The following is a 17,071-nucleotide window of genomic DNA, read 5'->3' on the forward strand; positions in this document are numbered from 1 at the left end:
AGATGTAACCCTTCAAGAGCTCTGAAGCTTGGGAGATGGCACATCCATAGCCCTTGTCACCCACTGTAAGGACATGATTTTTACTTCCATTGATCACACAGTGGAAGGGGAAAATCAGTTCCCACATATTTGCTGTTTGCCTCTGTATGTGAGCCATGGCAGTCATGTGACCAAATACACATAAAATAAAAGACATGTAATAACATTTTTTCATTCTATTTCCTATTTTATTCTTCTTTATCACTCAGTGTTGGGGATTGATGCCAGGATCTCACAAAAAGCTGAACAAGTGCTCAGTCTATGAGCCTTATCTGGCCCTGCCTGATTAAATTTATATTTGATTTAGTTGTTAATTTAAATCACCAATAGAAGTCCAGAAAGTTGCCTGGGACTTGGTCCAGTAAACAAATGTCTTTTCTGAAACAGACTTCTGGAACTAGTAAAAGGTCACATGGAGATTCTGTATTTCTACAGCTGAGAGTGGCTGGACCCTGGAAAGCAAACTGAGGCTTCCTTGGTACTGATTAAATAGGTCAGTTCCTCACAAAATGTAACCAGCCCTGTCTACTAAATATGCATTTAAGGGGCAATATGTGAACTGAAACTGAGCTACCATCAGGCATTTACCTCTTTGCAGAAAATTTGGGACAACTCTGGGTAGTTGGAAATCCATTGAGTTATGGAGCCAGAGTGAGGCTATAGATATCCAAGGTAGATGGACTGGATGGTGTCTGCATTGTTGAAATAGTAACACTGAGCATGCCCTTCGCCATCAATTGAGGGTGACCAATCTCAGCACAAAGGAGGCAGAGGCAGTGGGATTTTTATGAGATGGAGTTCAGTAATACCTACAAAGTGAGCTGCAAGACAACATTGCTACATAAAGAAACCCTGTCTTAATTAAAAAAGAAAAACGAAGAGAGTATTAAATAAGGACAACTAGAAAGCCAGAAAACAAGCAAAATGGAAGTAAATAAAGACAGAAATAAGGGAGGCAAGGAAGCAATCAAGATACAAAGAAAGACCAGATGACAGCAACAGGAAGGAAAGTGGAGAATGCCTGGTCAACAAGCTGAGTAGAGTCACATTTCCTGAAAAGGACAGAAGCAAGTGGAGACCAAATATTTTCTGGGCTAGAGAACCAAGAGGGCAGGAGAGTCCAGTGCTTTGTCCAAACACCGGTTAGTTTGTAAGTTTCCATAACTATGCAATAAAGAAATATCAATGATATCCATTGGGTTGTGGCCACAGATGAGAGGGTCTGCTGAATGTGAAGGAATAAAGTGTAGTGAGGCTTGGAGAATCCTGGATGGAAAAAAAAACATGTAAGGTCATGAACTTAGAGTAGAGTATCAAACACCAGGAAGGATCAGGTCAGATGGAAGAGCCTGCTGATATCCAGAGTGAGTTGGCCACAAGGGATAGTGTATAGAGGGTTAGGGTTAGGTGGGTAAACCCGAGATTGCCTGCCCCAGGTTCTCTTCACTCCTTGATTAGAAACAGGACACCATAGGGATGACAGAAGAGCTAGGACTTGTAAATTCTGGATGAGCTTCCTCTCCATTGCCAGCCTCATTGGGCCAACAGTCTTGTAATTACACAGGAGCTATTTGTATGATTACCCCACTCTTTAGAAAATTTAGAGCCAATGGAAACAGAATGGCAGTTAGAGAGATAAGATGAGGCAACAGAGTCATCCCAGCTACATAGTAAGTCTGGAATAAATTTTCAAATGCTGGGAAGACTGGATGAGTAAAACCTAAGGAGTGTGGAGCTATCTATGCATTCTCTTCCTCCCATGTTCTCCAGGAGAGGACAGTACTCCAATAGGATCTCATCCCAGTTTGTTTCCACATTCACTGTTCCTGGAGTTAGCCCAATAGAGCCATCATACCCATGAAACTTACATTGCTTAAACGCCCTCAAGGTCCCCCGTTGCATGCCTGTAGAGAAATGCCTTTTTCTTGTCTGCCACTTTGGTTTTTTCCCCTCCAGTCACCTGGGCTCTGCTGCATTGTAGTCCCCAAATAACACACAAGACGCTGCATTAATTATGAAGCTGTTGGCCTTGCTTGTTTCTTACTGGCTATCTCTGACTTAAGTATTTACCCCATAACTGCCTATCTAAGTATTTCTCTTACCGGAGAAAAGGGTCTGGGCTTCTTAACCCTATGGCGGTTACATCTTGACTCTGTGTTTCTCCTACCCAGAGTCCTCCTGGACTCCTAGTCCCACCTATCTTGCTTCCCTATTGGCCAGCAATGCTTTATTGACATATACACAGGACTTCCCCCATCACATGCCTGTTACCAAATGTGCTCATATGCACCCTCCTCCAGAGCCTGTAAGGAATTTATGCCTCCAAATGTTTTAAGTCCCCAAGTGCCTCCACTATCCCAAATGCAGTCAAGTCTCCACCTCCCTCTAAACCTAAAAGGTACCCAGGTTCTAAAACACTGAAAAGTGGTTCAGTGACCCCAGTCTCCAAATGCTGTCTTGTTGCTCAGGACATTTTGGTTGGCAGGGTTCCATAGGCTCTTTAGTGCCCACAGATAAATACTGTTCTTGGAATGTTTGCCCCAAGGTTGCTAGGAAAGAGTTGAAGTATAATAATATATTCTAAGAGTATTTTGATCAGTGCATGTAACCAAGCCTGGGGAAACACGTGGAACTTAGGTAGACGTTTACAGTGGTAGAGTACCAGATCCTGGTATCACTCCATGTGAATGTGTGTGTCACTGGGTGTTCCTGTATCCATGCTTTCCATCAAGGATCTTCACATTATGACAGTCTGAGGCTCCCAGGTCTTCTAATTTCTTATTTGTCATTCCAGATCTGGCTGAGTATCCAATACCTAAGTACAAATGGAAGAATCACCAGAATGTTCCAAAAGGACTTCCAGAGGCATGTGGGTGCTCTAAAGATTTTCCTCCCATTCCTGTGTCACTTACCTGCATTTGACTCTTCAGTGTAAAGACCATGTTTCCAGGTACATCCACTTTTTGCTCCATACCCAAACTCCAGCCTGCAAGCTTCTCTCTATGATGATCAAGGCATAGAGGATGCCAGGTGTAGCCCCAAGAGGACCTACTTGATGTTCAAGCCCCTGCTGTGCCTTCCTCCCTTGGTCATACCACAGTGGCTGAAGCCCAGACTGACCCAGCAGCAGCTGAATGTCAGGTCACAGTGGAAGCTCCAGTTCCCACCACAGCTGTTGCCAGAGTCCCAGATGTTGCTCAATATCTACAGCCAACTTCTGAGTATCTCTAGCAATGGATACAAGAGGATCTGGATTCATAGGAGGACTCAGAGACGTGGAGTTATATAGTGACTCCACAATAGCTCTCACACTGGACAAGCATAGGCCAAGTCTTTAAAGCAAGAGAGGTGTGGTGGTTCGTGCCCTTTATCTCCGGATTTGGGAGACTGATGCAGGCTAATCAGTGTTAGTTTCATACCACTGTGGTCCATACACTGAGATTGTTTCAAAACAAATTAAAATAGTATTGTTTCTTACATGTTAGTTTAATAAAAGTAGAAAATATTTTCTGCCAGCAGTTTTTAACATTCGTTCTTCCTAGAATGGCTGTTTTTATGACTTTCTCTTTGCAAATTTTTGTATGTTCAAATGCCTGCATGTATGTATGCACTATCAAGGGCCTGAAAGAGGGCTGGGGATCTTCTGAGAGTAGAACTTCAGGCTGTTGAGAACCCACAGGTAGTTGCTTCAAACTGAACTCAGGTACTGTCCAAGAGAGGGAAGTACTCTTAAACACTGAGCTCTCTCTACAGTCCATAGTGTAGCTATGGTTTTAAATCATGTGTGTGAATTCCTATTGTAGCCCAAAATACACAGAATTCATTAGAATAAAATGTTTCCTTTGCTTAGTAAATGTTTGAAGTGACTGGACTCAGATCACATGGTGGCTCACTCGAAGGGGTTACTGTATGCAGTTCTAGAGATACTGCATAAACCTGATGTACTTAATATGCAAGCCCAATATATAATCACATAATGTAAAATTATATATCTACTGAAAAAATGCTACGAAGCCCCCCCACCACAGAAGTATATTTCAACTTTCTTCTTTAAAATAGGTTTGTGTATCTTACAGCACTCATACCTCACTACCGGGGTGTAGATGTCAGAGGAAAATTTGTGGGAGAAAGTGCTTGGTTTTGCTCCCACCCTCCTAGTCCCACAGGTCACCAGCCTTTGTAGCAAAGTCATTTATTAGAAGAGCTACAACCTGTGGCCTCCTCTCCCTATCTACTTTTTCTTTTCATTACTTATTGCAGAAAGCTCTGATTTCCAGTCTGGCTGCCTCAGACATGAGTGGCTTGCATTCCAGACCCATAGTCCAAGCTCTGTTTTGTCAGCTTTTGAGGAATAGCTACATTGTTTCTATAGTGACTGTACAAGTTTGCATTCCCACCATCGAAAATAAGTCTTCCTCTTTAGGCACATCTTCACCAGCATAAGATGTCTTTGTTTTATTGATCTTGACCACTGTGATTAGGTAAGATAAAATCTCAAAGTAGTTTTAATTTTCATTAATCTTATTACTAAATATAATGGTATATTTAATTTTTGAGGTAGAGTTTCTGTGTGTAGCCTTAGCTGTCTTCTCAACATGTAGAACTGTCTGGACTTGAACTCAGAGATCTGGCTACCTCTGCGTGCTTAGTGCTGGGATTAAAGGTGTGAGCCATCCCTGCCCAGCATGTTATTCTCTGTTTTGTTTTGTTTTTGAAACAAGGTCTCTCTACAAATTGACCTGGCTGTCCTGGAGATCTTTGTGTAGATCTGGTTGGGTTGACCTTCACAAATATCCTTTCTCTGCCTCCTTCATGCTGGGATTAAAGGAGTGGTCCACCACACAAACCTGTATAATATTGTCCAAAACAGTTGCTTCAGCATGTGTGTTCTATCTTTTGGGAATTTGTCTTTAGTTCTATACTTAACAGCCCAAGTACTGTTTTCCCCAGTCTGAGAGAAAGTTTTTCTGTATATCCTTGACTGGCATGGAACTCACTCTGTGAACTAGGCTGACCTTGACCTCAGATATCTGCCTACCTCTGTCTCTACTGTGCTGGGATTAAATGCTTGCAAAACGACAAACTTGACCTCACGTTGTTACAACTGAGTAAAACAATGAGAGCCTAGTGTAGGCCCCATGTTCAGGTCATTAAAGAGTTGACTTAAATGGACTCCATAAAATTTTGTGTGTGTATGTATGTGGCATTTATTCATGTAGTTACCTATTGATCTATTTTTATGAAGGAGATAAAACTGAATTTGCATGGCCACAAAGTGGGGAAGAGCTGGGGAGTGGAAAGAATATAAATATTTACATACATCAATGCACATTGAAGCATTTAGGGACATTTTTTCCGTGTAGTTCCAGTTGTCCTGGAAAGTGTTACTTAGACAAAGGTAGAAGAAAAGTAAAAGGATTGTACTGATTCTGCCTTTTGAGTTTTAGGATTAAAAGTGACCCTATATAAAGGGGATTCAAATATAAGATATAAAGTATTTTTCTCGAAAGCCAGTGATTACTATGCTGTCTACCCCAAAAGGGCTGACTGAGTAAAGGCATTTATAGAATAAACAAACCTACAGCTTCACCACTTTCTCCCATTTGTGACTCCACAGCCCTCATATGAGATAAAGTGTAATTTCAAAAGTTAAAATAATCTCCTTGGAATAGTTGTGTTTCTGAGGCTCATGGTGCACTCACGAGAGCAAGACTGAGGCCTGAATGTCCTTCTCCACACATACCAGGCATTTGCCTATATTTGACTCTAGCCATGACTTCCTCGCCTAATTTAATCCTTTGCTGTTTTCCTCTTTTCTTTGTCTCCTTAAAACTGGAGATTGAATCAGAGACTAGTTCATAGTAAAAATGGAAAGAAGTATCTTATTTATGTAAATTTCTCATCTCCATTCCCTCTTTTTTCAAATGAAAATTTCTGGTCAGCTATCCCTGGTTGACCTCAAAGATGCTCTGTAGACCAGCCTGTCCTTAAACAGACCCCCTGAATGTGGGTGTCAGTGAGGAGGCCTAGGTAATCTATGGGGCCTTGGGTAGTAGACCAGTATTTATCCCTGGCATACAAATGGACTTTGGGGCCCACCCCACAATGAGGGATGCTCTCTCAGCCTGAACTCTTGGGGGGAGAGCCTAGGCCTAGGGCCTCACCCTCCCTGGGGATCGGAGTGGAGATTGGGTGGGGGGGTCTGGGAGACCTGGTGGAGGGGCAGGGAAGGAGGGGAGGGAGAGGGAGCTGGAATTGACATGTGAAACAAGCTTGTTTCTAACTTAAATTTTAAAAAAGGAAGAAAAAAACTTGCAGGTCTCATGGTTCAGTGACCCAAGTAGCTGGAATGACAGGTCTGGGTCCCCAGGTCTGGCTCTTAAGTAGCCTTTGTTAACATTAGGAATGTATGGTTGTTCTTCTTATCTGAACCCTTAGATACTTAAGTAGAGACTTTGTCTATTGTTTGTTGATGTTGCTTTTACCTTTTGAGGCAGGGTCTCCTGTAACACAGGCAGTCTTTGGATCTGCGGGGTAGTCGGGGTTGGCTCAAGTCCTGATCCTCGTTTCTCTACTTCCAAGACAATACAAGCACGGTGAACCCACCTGGTGTGTAGAGGTATTAAATGGGCCTAACTACTGAAATGCTTCAAAGATCTGTCTATTAATTGTAAAGAATATTTACTTGGGGGTGCCTACAGGTCATACATGTTTTAAGATTGTAGTTCAAATAAGAAGCCCAGTGTCATCCTCTACTCTTTCTGTAGACATAACCCTTCTAGAGCTCTGGAAATTGGGAAACGGCACATCAATCCCTTATCACCAAGCCTCAGGATCCTACTTTTCCTTTCAAGATTTACACAGGAAAATGGGCAAATCAGTTTTCACATGTTTTCTTTTTACCAGAACATGTGGGCTGTGTCAGACTTACGACCAAATACATACTGAACAAAACACATGTAATATTTTTCTCAAATGGTTTCCTCCTTATCACACCTCTTTCCATTGCCCCTGGAGCTGCTGTTGAAGCTGTGCTGGATTCTAGAGCTTGTGTCGAGCCTGCATCTTGAGCTGGGTTTTCAGATGACGCACAGCCTGCTGACTGACACGGGATTCTGTCTGCCACTGCTAGGACTTGGCCAGCATGGCCACACTTCAGGGCTTCAGATAAGAAACACTCATTTGTCTCATCAATGCAGAGGATGGAATCCGGTTCTGGGAAAATCCTTGGGCTGAGTGACGGAGGAGAGCAGATACTAGATGTGCTCTCACACATGGATAAGAAGGATTCTGAGTCTGGAGAAATGATGGAGGGACTGACTGAAGGGAGAGAACAGATACCCAACTGCCTCTGGTCTAGAGAGTTGTTCAAGTGGCTGAGGAAAGGAAAACTCACAAGTGATGGTCTCTGACACATGGAGAAGATGGATTCTGAGTTTGGGGAAATATCTGAAGGGCTGAGTACAGGAGTCTTGCTGAAAATGGATGGTTCTCTCACACACAGATTCTGAGTTGTCCAACCCAGCAGGAGGGACACAATCTTTGGGAATTCCAGACCTACCACATGATCCGTGGCCTCATTTCCTAGTTAGTTCTATATTCTTCTGCCTCTGCCATCTCTTTCTAGCTGAGATCCTCCTGAAGCATTTCTCCTCGAAGGCTTGATCAATGATGGAGAAGTTGGATAGATGGTCAGATGAATTACTGGAGAGGCTAAGCTGAGGAGTACAGCTGATTCTGGAAGCCCTCTGGCACAGGGAATCTACACTGGCAGATGTGACAAGAGGGACACAGTCTATAGGGGATGCAGGTCTATCATGCGATCCACAGCCAGGATTCCCTGGTAGTTCTTGAGCCTTTTGCGATTCACTGTAGCTTGCCTGTTCTTGAACCGTAACTGGGGAGACAAAGGAAAGAGTAGGTCAGTAGAAGTCAAGTGCCCCATTTATTTCCCAGTCTTGCAATCCTGGATGAAAAATCTGAACCTTGGTCTGTACCTAGAACCTATAGAAAGAACTCTAAGGTTCATGGGCACAAGAAGGATGAAGGTAGATTGAGGTAACCTGAAACCCAGGGATTAAGTAAGGAAGCTTCTGTTAGAAGGCAGGAGTTTCAAGGAGAGCCCTGATGCTGAGGCCTCTGATACTTTGGAGAATATATTTAAGCACTTACCCCTGTAGTGGTGATCAAACGCAGAGACAGTTCTGAGAAAGGTGCAACAACCCACGGATTTCCTGGTGAATTGAGGCCTCAAGGAAGTTTGTGTATGAGAGGTAGGTTGGTAGTGGGGAGGCTGCCTTGTTGCAGGGGCATGTTCCTAGAGGAGGAAGAGCCTTGGTAACGCTCTGAAGATTTTATGTGTGTTTGGAGTTTGGAATTCACCATCTTCCTAGCATAATGGGTAGAAGTTTCTGTGAAAATTAAGGAACTTTTTGCAAGTTTACCATGTAGATGTAAACACTGAGAACCAGATGAGAGCAAAGATTGTAGCAGCCTGGCTTAGAGTGCTGATGAGTCCCCACAGAACTGTCAAAGCTACTCTGTTTTTGTGCACTGTTCTCCAGCCAATGCACAGGCCTGAGCAGGTGTTGTATATCAAGCCTGTAGCAGTTGATTAGGAGGCTAGAGTATAAGAGCTAGGAACTGTGGGCTTCTCTGATCTATTTCTGTTTAGTACCAGGATTTCCAGTCTAAAAAGATCTCACAGTAGTACCCAATTACCATATGATCCTAGGATCTCCAGTTCCCCAAAGCTTCCCATTCCCACCTGGTCTAAAAATGATTGGAGGTCCTAATGTACATCCGAGTAACAATTCCTCTAGCTCTCTAGTGAACCCAGACTTCCAGGTTCTACAATATCCACAAGGTCTCCTGATTTCTCAAGTGCCTGGAAGGTCACAAGTTTCTCCCAATAATTCAAGGATGCACTGGAAGGAATACACAATCTTCACCCAGAAAAAAAGATTTTGATAAGTGTTAAGAGAAGCTTTTTCTTTTGCTAGCCGCTTTGGTTTATCACCCGCCAGTCGCCTGGGCTCTGCCGCGCCAGCCTGGTTCTAGATCCGCATGAGTCCCAAATAAACACACAGGAGGCTATATTACTTATGAAGCTGTTGGCCTTGTTTGTCTCTTACTGGCTAGCTCTGCCTTAAGTAATTACCCCATAATTGTTAATCTAAGTATGTTTCTTACCGGAGAATAGTTCCCGGTGTCCTACCCCCATGGCGTCACATGTTGACTCTCTTGTGTTTTTCCTACCAGAATCCTCCTGGATTCCTAGCCCCTCCTATCTAGGTTTTCTATTGGCCAGACAGTACTTTATTGACAAATGCACAGGCAAATAACAGGACTTCCCCAACATCTCCTCTTTTCTGTTTAAACAAAAGAAAGGTCTTAATTTTAACATAGTCAAATTGTATATGACAGAACAGTTATCAAGTAAGAACATAGTTACAATATTTTAGCAAGATTTAAAGAAAATATCATCCATCTCATCCTTGTGAGTCCAAAGTTCTATATGTAGTTTATCTCTTATCATAACTAAGGAAAACAATAATTATAACTATCTGTCTTCAACTCTATCAAAGACCACAGAAGGATAATATATAAACACTAGGATTGACAGAGACATCTTACTGCCTGGACAGTCACCCGAAGTTCCTCTGTAACGTTGGGGCATCCATCTTCAGCCCATAGGCCACAATTTGTCTGGAACACTTCTCAGCAAAGCAGGAAATTTCAAACTGTCCATCTGCGTTGGCAGTCTGTCAGTCATTTTTTTTTTTTTGTCCTGCAGAAAGTCTCGTAGACTCTTCATCAAGCAGGAACCCTGTAAGACTGAGTTCAGTAGTCACTTTCCTGTGGGTCCTGCATGTCCAGATGATACAACAACAGTCAAACAATCTAGGCAAGAGCAGTTTCTTGCCCAAATGGCTAATCTTGCCATGTTGAAAGCAAACTTTATAACGAGTTTCTTCGATGCCCATCTTCCTCTCAGACGTAATTGGTGCTGCCAGGAGCAGACATTTCTCATTGTCAAGACAAACCCTAAACCATTTTAAATGCCATGTTCTGAAGGTCTTTGAGAGGTTTGAAGACTGTCCATCTCAAATATATTTCTGTATATCTAGAAACCTAACTTATGTAACTAGAAATTCTATTATAAGTAACTATCTATAGTCTGTATTCAATTATGCATTACGTTGTAAAAGATCAGTATAAGCACAATACTTAATCAAGAGGAGAAATATAAGCATCACAAAATTGACCTTGATTTTGTCTCAATAAATGAAAAACAATACCCATACCATAATTCCCCTTTTTACCATTAAAAAAGATTGGCTGTGATCACTAGCCAATTATAAACAATCCCATTTAAATGAAAACAAAGATTTATAAATAAGATGGGAATTGGGACGTCGCTCATTCCAAACTGCTTCCTGCTGGAAGGGGGCGCTGTTTATACCATGGGGATCATGACAAAACTCAGAAACCTATATAAGTCCATATTTTCCGGGTCTGTAAGACTGCATCATCTTCGCTGTTTCGATTGTTGGAACACCTGGTCCACTGCTTCCGGGGGTCTTGGTTTGTCAAACCACAAAAGCCTGGAAGGAATCCTTAGCTTTTCATTTTCTGTAGAAACATAAATAAAAACTCCTTTTCCAAGTAACATATCCTTACACTTAAATTTTGAAGTCAAGGCATTTTTAAAAGATAGAAGTTGGATTAATTCAGCAGCATTTGTAATCAAGTGTACTTTAGCAGCAGTTCCTTCCTGAGCAAGCAAAAAACTGAAAAACATAATAACATACAGTATCCAGACTCTCTGTGTATTTTCCATCTTTGTGTGGCTTATTTATTTCTATTATTATTTTATTTCTTTTACTTTTATTTATTTTTCTCTGAGACAGGGTTTCTCTTTGGAAACCTGCCTGCCTCTGCCTCTGGAGCAATCCTACCGGCGTGCGCCACCACAACGCCGGCTTTTGTATTTATATACCACTTTGCCGTTTCATTTTCTCTCTCAATCTCACGTATATTTTTAAACACACTGTAAACCTTTAGAGATTTTCTACATCCAAGTCTGACTTTACTGTAAATCTTTATGTTTTTCTGACCACGTGTCTTATCTGTAAAACCGCGGCTGTTTTAAACTGCTGTTTCAAGATGGCGGGCGTAAGCATGACTCCAGTTTACCGCCTCAGTCCATGCTGACCTCCAGCAAAAGCTGCCACTTCCAGCTGTACGTACACACCTTTCAATCGTTAGCAGAGTCTCTTAAAAGAACCTTGTTGGTTTTTTTTTCTTTTTATGCTGAGTCAGGAAGACTCCAGTAAACAAGCCACGTGAATCTCGGCTTGTCGATAGCAAAACAGAGCACACCTGAGAAAAATGCTGCTACCAAAAATCTGTGCTTCTCTCGGTTCTTCTGTTTCTAAAATTCCTTTAAAGCTTTTGTCATTCTGCGTGGAAATTCATGATCCCACTCCTGACACCATTATGTTAAGAGAAGCTTTTTCTTTTGCTAGCCGCTTTGGTTTATCACCCGCCAGTCGCCTGGGCTCTGCCGCGCCAGCCTGGTTCTAGATCCGCATGAGTCCCAAATAAACACACAGGAGGCTATATTACTTATGAAGCTGTTGGCCTTGTTTGTCTCTTACTGGCTAGCTCTGCCTTAAGTAATTACCCCATAATTGTTAATCTAAGTATGTTTCTTACCGGAGAATAGTTCCCGGTGTCCTACCCCCATGGCGTCACATGTTGACTCTCTTGTGTTTTTCCTACCAGAATCCTCCTGGATTCCTAGCCCTTCCTATCTAGGTTTTCTATTGGCCAGACAGTACTTTATTGACAAATGCACAGGCAAATAACAGGACTTCCCCAACAGATAAGTGCATGCATCCGAGCCAGGAGCAATGCATGGCACCAGCTCAAAGATTTGACTTGAAGGAATACCATATCAAGGTATGTTCTCTCTGTCTCTCTGTCTCTGTCTCTCTGTCTCTCTGTCTCTCTCTGTCTCTGTCTCTCTCTGTCTCTGTCTCTCTCTCTCTCTTTCTTTCTGAAACAGGTTTTCTCTGTGGCTTTGGAGGCTGTCCTGGAACTTACTCTTGTAGACCAGGCTGGTCTCGAACTCACAGAGATCTGCCTGCTCTGCCTCTGCCTCTGCCTCTGCATCCCGAGAGCTGGGATTAAAGGCGTGCACCACCAACTGCCCAGCTGGTATGTTCTCTCTTATAGTGAGATATCCACCCTGACTGCACCTGTAGGGCATATAGTTACATTTTTGAAGTCATTGTCCTTGCTAAATTATTTTGGGAAGCTTCAGCCATTGTGCAACTATGCTTCTGAGAATTGCAGACTTTTACCACCCATGTTTCCTATCTGTGAGATTAGTCAGATGTAGATATTTGATCTTCAAACACTTTATAGATCTGCAGAATATGGCATTTAAATGTTTTAATATTAGTACTCCATTGGCATGAGACACAGTTGCTCCTGACAGCACCATGCTATTCCTGAGAAAATGCTGGGCACCAATGTCACTCCTTCTGGAGTCTGTTCTCTCCTCAGCTAATGACCTCTTGGGCAAAGAACTGCTGTCACCTCGACCACTGATTTTGAACATGCTGTCCTACTGTGCTTGCAGGAGATAAATTTAGAAGACTGCTGAACTTTGTCAAGCCAGGGTAAGACAGTCTTTCTACCTCCCTGCTTCTGTGTTGGTCAGTCAGATACTCTAGGTGTCAGCCAAAGCTGGTTGCCCCTACACTGTTGTGAGACTTTGGGTGACTGTCCAGGTAGCCGGCAGTTTCTGTTTTTGCTTCACCTTTGCTCTCCTGCACTTTTTGCCTACCCTAGAATTGTTATCTTCCTTCTCAGCTCTTTGGTGAGGTTGAAGGTTAGACTGTCACAATTATTGCTCTCTCTTCCTAGATAGAAGTATTAGGTACAAGACTTAAACTTTCCAGCTTAGGACAACTCTATAGTAATCTCTGTTATGCCTTTTCCCTAGGACTAGATGTGAAGTTCTTGCCTTTAGCTCTAGCTGCTTCACTGGCAATAGGTCTTAAATGTGTTTGTTCTTACCTTTCCTTTTCCTAGAGCACACTTGATATTTGCTATCTTGATATTTGCTTTCTATATAGTTTTGTATCAAGCCTAATCTTTTTCTTTAGACTAAAAGGGAATTGTAGTGAGATATCCACCCCGCCTACACCTGTAGCACTGACCACACCCATTTGGGTGAGTACATGATGTGGGTGAGTTTTTTTAGGTCTGGGACCTGGACAGGTGACTCTCTCTTGCTTCCTGGCGGGCGGGTCACAGAAGAGCAGCCAGTGCTGATCCTTAGAGCCAGAACTTGTAACAGCCATATGTTTCTTCTGTAAGTGACTTCTCCCTGAAATAAATTATATTTAATATTAATACCTAGTCCTGTAAATAATTATCCATTCCTCCACATTCTCTCATGTCTCCCTTTCCTCTAATTACATAGCCTGTCCTGCAGCAGCTAAGTGCACAATTCCCTGGCTCCTAAACTTCTTGTGCCCCTCCATTATTGCTGCTACTTGGCCCAGGAAGGTTGTAGAATGGCGATTTTGTAGGTTATGATTACATTGTGTGACATGACAATGTCACCAGTGCAGATTCCCTGTGCCAGATCCATTCCAGAATCAGCTGTACTCCTCACACAAAGACCATTGAAGCAATCCTTGGCATAGCCGTGCTGCCAGATAAATTGAGGGCTGAAAAGTTTGACCAAATCTTGCCAAGAAGGAGGCACCCTTGGAGCTACAGCACTGAGAGAGGTAGGGAATCACTCAGTGATTACTACCAGGCTCTGGTGGATGGCATGACAAAGGTAGCAAGCAGGGTCTGGGCGAATCACCTTCAGCTTTCCTCCAGTGCCTCCTGGAAGGTTATCAGCCATATACTTCTACAGTTACGGAGGACACAGCCAATCACACAGTGATTAACTTGGTCTTTGTCACCCAGTCAAACCCTGACATATGTAGGAAAATTCAAAAGATAGATGGAGTTGCAGTTGTTATAAATAGCCCAAAAGATATTTGACAATTAACAATAAAGAAAATCAAATTGCCAAAAAGGTGGAACAAGCCACCTCTGTGGCAGCACTGTATGACATAGCCATTCTCAACAAGAAAAAGCCATTGCAAAGCAACCGACGTGCCTAAAGAGATGGGATATTGGGAGAACGAATTCCCACAGCAGAAACAGGTGGACTCTCCATCTAAAGGATGGTGGCCCATGGAAGAGGCAGGCAGCCACCCCATCTCCACCTAAACAAGTCCTGGCTATGGAGGACTAGCAGGGCTGAGGCTCCTTTGAATTGGATTCCCAAGAGCCAATGTTAATGTCAGGGGAAACTTATAGACTTCCTGGTTGACACTGGGGCTACCCACTCAGTCTGGCAGGAGCTCCTGGGACCCCTCACCAGTCAGACAATGAAGATACGGAGGGTGTAAAGCAATAAAAATGTACTACTGATCAGGCTGTCAGCTTGGGTCAAGGGACTGTAACCTACTCCTTTCCTGACATCCTGAATGCCCCTTCCCATTATTGGGGTGTGATCTCCTGAGAAAACTTCAGGTCATGATTTCATTCTTAGAGGACACCCCCAAGTTACAGTTAAGAGAGCCTGCAAAAGTCTTGAGTATAACCTACCCAATAAGTGAGAAATATCTGCTCTTCAAAAACCCCACTCATCCCCAAGAAGAGAAATGGAAAAGGTTAATCTAGGAAGTTCCCACAGTATAGGCAGAGAACAATACCTCTGGTGTGACCAAACAGGTGCCACCTGCCATAGTACAGGTAATATCTGAGACTATGCCCGTCTCCTAGATAAGGACAGCTTGACCTTTATAAATCCTTGGTCACTAACTCTGCCTTCCTGCTACCGGATGGCAACACTAAAGAGCTCATCCCTGACTGCCTGGAAAGGCTGGATGTCATCCAAGGCACACAACATGACTTGACGGATGTCCCAGTCACCATCAGAGATGTGGGTCTCTACACAGATGGCAGTATCCTTCACCCAGGAAGGGACCAGGTATGCAGGGAGGGCAGTGATCACAGGTCACAAAGAAGTCATCTGAGCACAAACCCTGCCTAGGGGCACGTCCACCCAAAGATCAGAAATAATCTCTCTGATGCAGGCATTGTGATGGGCTAAAGAGAAAAAGGTGAACATCTACACTGACAGCCAGTATGCTTTGCTACAGTTTATGTTCATAAACACTTTATAGACTGAGGGGCTCACCCACTTCAGAAGGAAAGACCATTAAAAATAAACACGAAATTGTTCAATTGCTGGAGGTTGTCTTGCCACCAGTTGAACTGGCCATAATATACTGGCCAGGACACCAAAAAGACAAAAGCCCCCAAACTCAAGATAACAATTAGGTAGGCAAGGATCCCAAGGAGGCTGCACTCAGGGAACCCAATCCCCAAACCATCCTAGAGCTAACTGCTGTCCCCAAACCCCCTCTTAACTTGAACAAAGATGTCCCTGAGCATAATCCAGGAGAAGTCAAGTCATATTCTAATTTGGGGCCCCAGGAAAACCGCAATGGGTGGTGGATCTTGCCAGATGTAAGACTTTGCATACCAAAGGTATTGGGTGAAGATTGGCTAAATGTTTTACAGTGTTCTTCCATGAATCTGTCACCTAAAACATCTCAGAACTCATCTCCCCTCGTGTCTGGCTGCCTGGGCATCTGGAAATATTTCAAAACATTTCAGGCTATGTCTGACCTGAAATCAGATAAACGCAAAAATTGATATGCTTCCATCAGGACAACAGAGTCAAGATACTGTACCTGGTGAATTTTAGGGAATGGACTTCACTGAACTCAAGCCAGCACTGTATGGGTGCGAACATCTGCTGGTCCTTGTAGTTACTATCATGGGCTAGGTAGAGGCCTTTCCATCCCTGATGGCCCAGATAGTAGCTAAGAAATTGATAATGGAGATTACCCTCAGATTTGGCCTTCTTGTATTGCTAGGATCTGACAGTGACCTGACCTTAACAACCAAGTTGTCTCAATTGATCTCTAAGTCTCTTAACATAGATTGGAAACTCCACTGTATGTACAAGCCTCAGAGTTCAGGAAAGACAAAAAGAATGAATAGGACTTTAAAGAATATTTTAATCACATTCACTCTTGAGACTGGTGATAACTAATTTGATTTCTTGCCTTATGCCCTTCTCAGGGTCCTCTGCACCCCTTATTGAGAAGTTTACCCCATATGAAATAGTCTATGGAAGACCACCCCCCATTATTCCTCAGGTGCATGCTGGACTGTTATCAGATTGCCCCACTCTAATCTCTGAATCCTTAAAAGGATTGCAATTAACTTTGGATAAGATTTCTCCAGGTTCAGGCATCTCAGCCTGTTGGTACTAGTCTTCTGATCACCAGTTCCAAACCAGAGATGCTATGCTGATTCGCTACTTCAAAACTAACAGGTTTGAACCCTTGTGGAAAGGTCTTTAACATCACAGTTCTCCAGACTCCCTCTGCTATCTAAGTCACTGATACACCTACCTGGATTCATCACTCTCATCTTAAGAAGGCACAGAAGATCAAGAAAACCCAAAATAAGAAAAAGGCAAAAAGGTAGACTGTCACTGAACATGGCCCCTTAAAAGTAGATTTCTAAGATTTAAGATTGTCCCTAATTCCTTATAGTTGCATTTGATTGTCACTATGAATCCTCTCTGGCTAACAATTATGCTCCTATTTGCTTTAGGATCTGATCCTGATTGTCTTTTAACTGGGGTAATAGAACGTTCACCTGTTATATGAAATGTCTTAATATTTAAGGCCAGGAACTGTTCCCACCCAGGATATCCCATTATTTGGCTAAAGAAAGGGAAACAAATTGTTTTTTACCCAAATGGAAGGAGGGCAATTGGAGTGGACTAATTTGACTGGTCAATCCCAACATAACTGTGTTGGTCAGAATAGGAACGTCTCACATAGACTCATTGAATGGCTGGCCT

The 17,071-nt window shown here is 42.9% G+C and overlaps 1 long non-coding RNA gene across 1 annotated transcript; it reads right to left on the reverse strand.

Moving 5' to 3' along the window:
* Positions 1-6,703: 6,703 nt before the first annotated feature.
* LOC110341945 lies at positions 6,704-8,722 on the reverse strand. The gene is made up of 2 exons (XR_002383945.2): positions 8,212-8,722; positions 6,704-7,936 (listed from the first exon to the last, which is right to left on the reverse strand). It is a non-coding gene; the product is annotated as an uncharacterized LOC110341945 (long non-coding RNA).
* Positions 8,723-17,071: the final 8,349 nt, after the last annotated feature.

Source organism: Mesocricetus auratus, unplaced genomic scaffold (genome assembly GCF_017639785.1).
Source record: "Mesocricetus auratus isolate SY011 unplaced genomic scaffold, BCM_Maur_2.0 Super-Scaffold_4256, whole genome shotgun sequence".
NCBI lineage: Eukaryota > Metazoa > Chordata > Mammalia > Rodentia > Cricetidae > Mesocricetus > Mesocricetus auratus.